Genomic DNA, 5,992 nt, shown 5'->3' on the forward strand with positions numbered 1-5,992 from the left:
TGTTATGTAGCAAGGCCCACCAAGCAAGAGTAGTTAATGATGTTGTGGAACGCTGGATCTATCAAGCGGGCGCGCGCGCGCGCGAGAGAGAGAGAGAGAGAGAGAGAGAGAGAGCGCTCTTAGCACAAGGGAGCTCCGGCCTCCGCTGGTCTGAGCGATTGAGCCAGCAGCCCTGAGCGATTAAGCACGTCGCAGATCTAGTTGTTAGTGGTGGACATGGAGGCACTTCGATCATAGATGAGAGCCATGGAGATTCTACAGGCCGAACTAATAAGGGGAGTGAATCTAGAAGTTCTGCAGAGCGTGCTGGCGCATTTGCGGGGCGACCGTGCTGCACCGGAATGGCGGTGCAAAGCCTTGCTTGGTGCAGACGAGGTCCATGCTCTCATTCAGGATATTGAGGAGATGAAGGAACAGCAAACAGCAGAGGTGCGTGAGTGGATCATGTGCTTGCGTCGACTCCAGGAAGACTTCTACAGATCTGCTTTGCTATTTAGTAGATCTAGTTATGCAGAAATCAGCCCCTTTACTCCAAGCCCCCATCGCTCTCATGAAATCATGCAATTGCGCCGGACACATGCTGCAGTGAAGAACTCTCTCATGGTGTGCGCTGAATGTCTTTACTCCGTGCTCTCTCAGCAGTACCTCATCTTGACAGTTGATCATCTAATTATGTTATCCAATGGTGTACCTCAGTTCGCCATTATGACAACATTAAGGAGTGATGCGCACATGATGAGGATGGAAAACACCAAGCTCAAGGCTTTGCAGGCTTTTTTATGCTCTCTATTGTTTTGCAAGTTTGAGGATCCTTATGTGCATGCAGTGCTACCCATTGAGAACTCTCTAGGGATCCCTTCCTTTGAGAGACCACAACAACGAAAGCAGAGATTTCGCAACGAGTACTACACGTTTCATCATGAGGAGGCAGCAAATGTATTTTTTTTTCCGAGAAAAAGATCCTTCTATTAGTTAATCAAAACTGCCCATAGGGCTACATCCACCTCTGTAAGAGAGGGCTACAACAAGCATGATGGGGAGACTCTCCCAATAAAAAAATAGCATATATACAATGAGGCTAAATCAAGAGATGGGAGAAGGGAAGAGCCACACACGTGGACAATAGTGCCATCTCAGCACCCCCTGGACTATGGTGTAGAAAGGCCCAGGGTGCCAGAGTCGAAGGAAAGCCTCGCGGCGCTCCCGCATGTGGTCGGAGCTACCTTGTAGTCACTCAAGCTGTCCTCTGAGAGTATGGATCAGCTTTAGCCAAAAGTTACGAACAGTCTCTGTTGGTGGCACAGGGCGAGCCTCAAAGATGCGGAAACAGCGGGCCCGCCAGATGAACCAAAGTGTCAGGCCACTGATGAGCTCCCAAAACTCCTCTCTCTCACTGCACCACTCTTGTGGAGTAAGCTCTGTAGCAGGCTGGAGTGTAGGTCGCCCCCCCTGCATCACTATCATCCTACTAGTGGAACATAGCTGAAACTGAAGTGTCGCACCCGTGAGTGTGGACCAGGCTGCTGCCCCCCAAAGTGTACTGTCAAGACATGGAGAGAGCAGGCATCATCTGAAGAACTCATAGCCACACCTGCTGGGTCAAGGGACAGTCCCAAAGACAATGACGTTGACTCTCCACCAACTAGTCACAGGCTGCACATGTGGCCGAGAGACCACTATGCACAAGCCAACTCCCTAATGCGGTGGCTCTGTGTGCAACCAACCACCGAAACAAAGTGACGCGCCTCCGCTGTCTGGAGTCCCACAGCCTCTGCCAAAAGGCTGCCAAGGACTCGACTGTGAGGCCCTCCTCCTGCCAATGACATGCTGCAGCGGGGCGGGCCTCTCTCTGTGCTGCAAGTATATGACGTCCAAGCCGAACAGTGTACTGAAAGAAGGGGACTCCTAGGCGGTCTGCAGAAGAGAAGGGGTCCCTCCATAGCCACTCACCAAGATCCCACTGTACTCGTGCCACTGGACAACACTCCCAAGCCCATAGCTTCCAGTGTCTGGTCTCAAGAGTTGCTGGGTCAGGGTCTATGACGCAAGTCCTCCCACAGATGCCCACAACTCGGATCCTCTGGAAACAGCACTCTACTACCTGTGGGGCCTCTACTGCAACTCGCTGTAATTGTCCCCCACCCCGAAGCTCGAAGAATAGGGCTGGGAAAGTCTCTGAGCAGGCCATGACTGAAATGAGAACCTCCAGTCATGTGAAGGCTCCCATCCACCGGGGTGCTACTGGCTCGAGAGGCATGAGCCACTCAGCTGGAACTGACTGTGAGATGTTCTGACACATGCTCTGCACCCCTCTCATGCCCTGTAGGCTGGAAACCGTGCATCTCCTCTGACAAACCAGTGAACTCTAGCCAGTCACCTAGAGAGCGTGCTAGACCTGCTGCCATGGGACCCCAAGAAACATGAGGCTGACTCCCAACCAAGTGGCCTCTCTAAGTGCTAACCATGGGGTTCCAGACGAGGGGCTGCCGTAGGCGCTCCTCCGTGCAGGTCGGCTGTCTCTGCTCTAGGCCACGTTGTAAGAGCTCCCAAGATCGAAGCAAACTCACAGCGAAGTGGTCCTCCAGTCTCTTGCTCAAACCAACTCGGCGCAACTCTGTAAAGATCCATCTGGTCGAAGGTTGCCAAGGGCCTCTTGACTGAGGCACCCTAGCACGAAGCCTCTGCAGCAAGAACTCCTTCCAGGGCTCCTCGCCTGGAAGAATTCCTCTGACGACGAAATTCCCAAGAAGGGCTCTTCTCTGCTGTGCTGGATCAATGATCCCAGGCCCTCCTTGAGAACAAGGAAGTGTGATGACCAACCAAGCCACCTTGGCTCGGGCAATCTGAGTGTCACAACCTGACCAAAGGAAGTTCCTGATCAACCTCTCTACCTGGTTGATACAAGAACTCGAGAAGATCCAGCAAGAAGTGATGTACCACATAGTCACCAACAACACCTGGTTGGCAACTACTACTCTACCAGCCAACGAAAGTCGTGCTGAGCTCCAATGTAATAGCTTTCTCTTGATGGACAGGAGAAGAGGAGCAATCTGTTACTCGGGGGACATGATTGCGTTCATCTTTACCCACCTCCTTGGAAGCAATTCTAAATTTTCCACTACGTTGCTTTAGCTTGTCAAAGAGGTGTGGCTTCTCAATAAGCTTGTTTTTTCTTTTAACGCACTGCTTTTGAGGGTCCCCTTCCTATCATTCTTTAATGAGCAATACATGGATGCAATGGAGGAGAGCACCATATGTGATGATCATTTGGATGATCTACCAGTAGTCAAGAAAGTTCTTTATGTGGGTGTGCCTGGCATTTTTGTCGATGACACGATTATCAAGGCTCAAGTTTGGGTAGTGAATCTTAATGCCATGAATACCAACAAGTAAGAATACATATAAGCAGCTCCCAACACGTGGTGCTTATCAATTAGGTGGCATGGCTCTTGCCCGATGGTACGTGGCCCTTGCCCGAATATGTTTCATGGCCAATATTTGGAAGGGATAAGCACCTTCCCCCGTGGGCCCTTTGGTGTGTTGTATTTTTTTTTTTAAAATACATATAAGCCTGGTGGATTCGCTCTATTGTGTGGTAACATGTGTGTAAGGAGGGGGTTTTATACAACTAACCATGTATTTTATAAAAAATAGTCCCATTCATAGGGGTTGTAAAGGGGAATTTCATGCACGAAGGTAACATCCCCTTATTATTACAAGTGAACCCTCCAGGGTTAGAAGGTTAAATATTGTTCATCAGAAAGAATGGTATTTTGTACGATTCTTGTGCAATGCTATGATCATATGATTTACTTGTTGCTTCCTAAGTAGGAATTTATGCTCGAACGTTTTTCTTTGTACTAATCAAACTTTGACAACACATTGAAAAAGTGTAATACTCAATTGCCTTTATTATGAGCTTTAGAAGGCAACAAATGATAAAAGACTTTATATTGTCCAAAAGTAGCTGAAAAGCCTGCATTCAATTGTTGCACATTTGCATGTCCAATATGCTTATGCCAAATGTCTATGTCTACAAAACTCCTGACCCTTGTGGGTACATCTATATCAAGAGGTGAACATTCTGCCCACCTTTTTACCTTGTGCATAGCCTTACATTCTTCTATAAATAGACCATCAAAATTGAACTTGACATGCAAGCCTTGCTCATCTATTTGCTTAGCTTCCACCAAATTCTTTGTCGTATTGTGCATATACAACACATCAACCAAATACCGTTGTTTTCTATTTGTCAACGACGATTGCACATTCCTTGTATGTGCAATAGGATGTGCTATATCATCTCGAGCCTCAACATACCTCGGGCTGTCAAAAGTTTGCAGGTCTCTAAACCATTCACTATGGCAGTTTATGTTATTCATGCACGAAAATTCACATAGATATATACATGATCACCAGAATTTGATACTCTTGTAGAGATGGTGTTCATCATATGTTGCACCACAAACAATCTTCCCGCTCATTTGCACCTGTTGGTATTTGTATGTGTATAATCATTTTGTTACTTTACTTTTGGACAGTCATGCTTGAAGTGGTCTTGAAACATGCTTACCATTATTATGTATATTTTTCTATGAAAGTTTCCTCAATCTCTTTGAATTTTCTACCTTGAAAATTTCCTCTTCTCTACTTGTAGTTTGCCTGTGATGGTCAAATAGTTGTTAACTGCACAGAGTCAGATTTGTAGCGCTTACGTTTTCATGCCTATGGCAAAAAGAAGCACTCTTTTCTATTCATGGCAATAGATGGTGCTCATCCCAAGATTTTATCACAACATGAATAATCTCCCGAATTGAAAGCTTCAAGTGAGCATCAAAGGCCAACTTAGCAAGATAATTTGTTTGCATCATAATATGAGATCATGAGTTTCTACTAGTAGTTTGAAAGTACCAATAAAATTGAGTGGAAAAGCTCAACCAAGATATAAGGAGTGCAAAGAATAATATTTTTGATGTGAAAATAGCCCCATTGATCTTCTGAGATGCAACACATTGCTTTACATGTTACTCTGCACAACAAGATGTAAAATAGGTAAGAGTGAACCTTTTTCAACCCTTATTCTCTTGCAAAAACCTTATAATATAGGAAATATTTTCTTTTAGACCTGTGCAACCCTTTCATCACATCCCTAGTTGTTATCGTTGAAGAGCCACATGATCCCAATGAGGTCACTAATCATCCTGATGCCTTTGGCTTCATATTGTTGCTTAAAAGGGGTCAAAGAGACTAACACTCAAGGAATGAAGTGCAAAAGGAAGCTTGTTCACTATGTTTGAGGATTTGTTTGGATTGTTGTGTTTGCAATGAGGTGAATATTCAATGAAAAGTCCAAAGATCTTATGGTGTCAATCAATAAACTCTTTGAGTGGATTTGTTCTAGCTTTGAAGGATGTTAAGGAATACATTTCATGGTTGGAGGCTAATCAACATGATCTTTTTGCTTTTCTAGGGAACTTTCAAGACGAGGCTATCCAACATTGCTCTATGTTTTTCATAGAACATGTAAGATCCCTGAATCTAAAAATAAAAAATAAACAGATAAATTCAAAAAATAATAATAATTAAACTATCCATCTGATCGATTTTGAAGACTAATCTAATTTTATTATTATTATTATTGTTGTGTAAATTTTATCGTGTTTTAAGATCACGGGAATTTTTCTTAACAATGCAAGTCGTGTTGGGAAAATAAAAATCGACTTTTGCTACTGAGAAGACGCGCATAAATTGTAACTACTCAAAAACAAAAAATATGTTATGGGACATCTGGCGGAACAAATTAACCAACATGAGGGGCCCAAGTATTACACGTGATGAGCAAATAGATTATGAGAAGCCCCGCGAAAAAGGAAGCCATGCACTTAGAATGTGAACAAGAACTCCGAATAGCATTAGGAATTAGACCACACAATAACTCAAGAGGACTTTAGTGGGGTTCTGGAGATCACCACAAAAGGAGGAGGCCAAAAAA

The 5,992-nt window shown here is 44.8% G+C and overlaps 1 pseudogene; it reads left to right on the forward strand.

Annotated features, from left to right (window-relative positions):
• The first annotated feature begins 216 nt into the window (after window positions 1-216).
• Window positions 217-972, forward strand: LOC147424942 (uncharacterized; annotated as a pseudogene).
• Window positions 973-5,992: the final 5,020 nt, after the last annotated feature.

The sequence above is a fragment of the Adiantum capillus-veneris genome, chromosome 25 (assembly GCF_014529385.1).
Source record: "Adiantum capillus-veneris isolate H3 chromosome 25, ASM1452938v2, whole genome shotgun sequence".
Classification (NCBI taxonomy): domain Eukaryota; kingdom Viridiplantae; phylum Streptophyta; class Polypodiopsida; order Polypodiales; family Pteridaceae; genus Adiantum; species Adiantum capillus-veneris.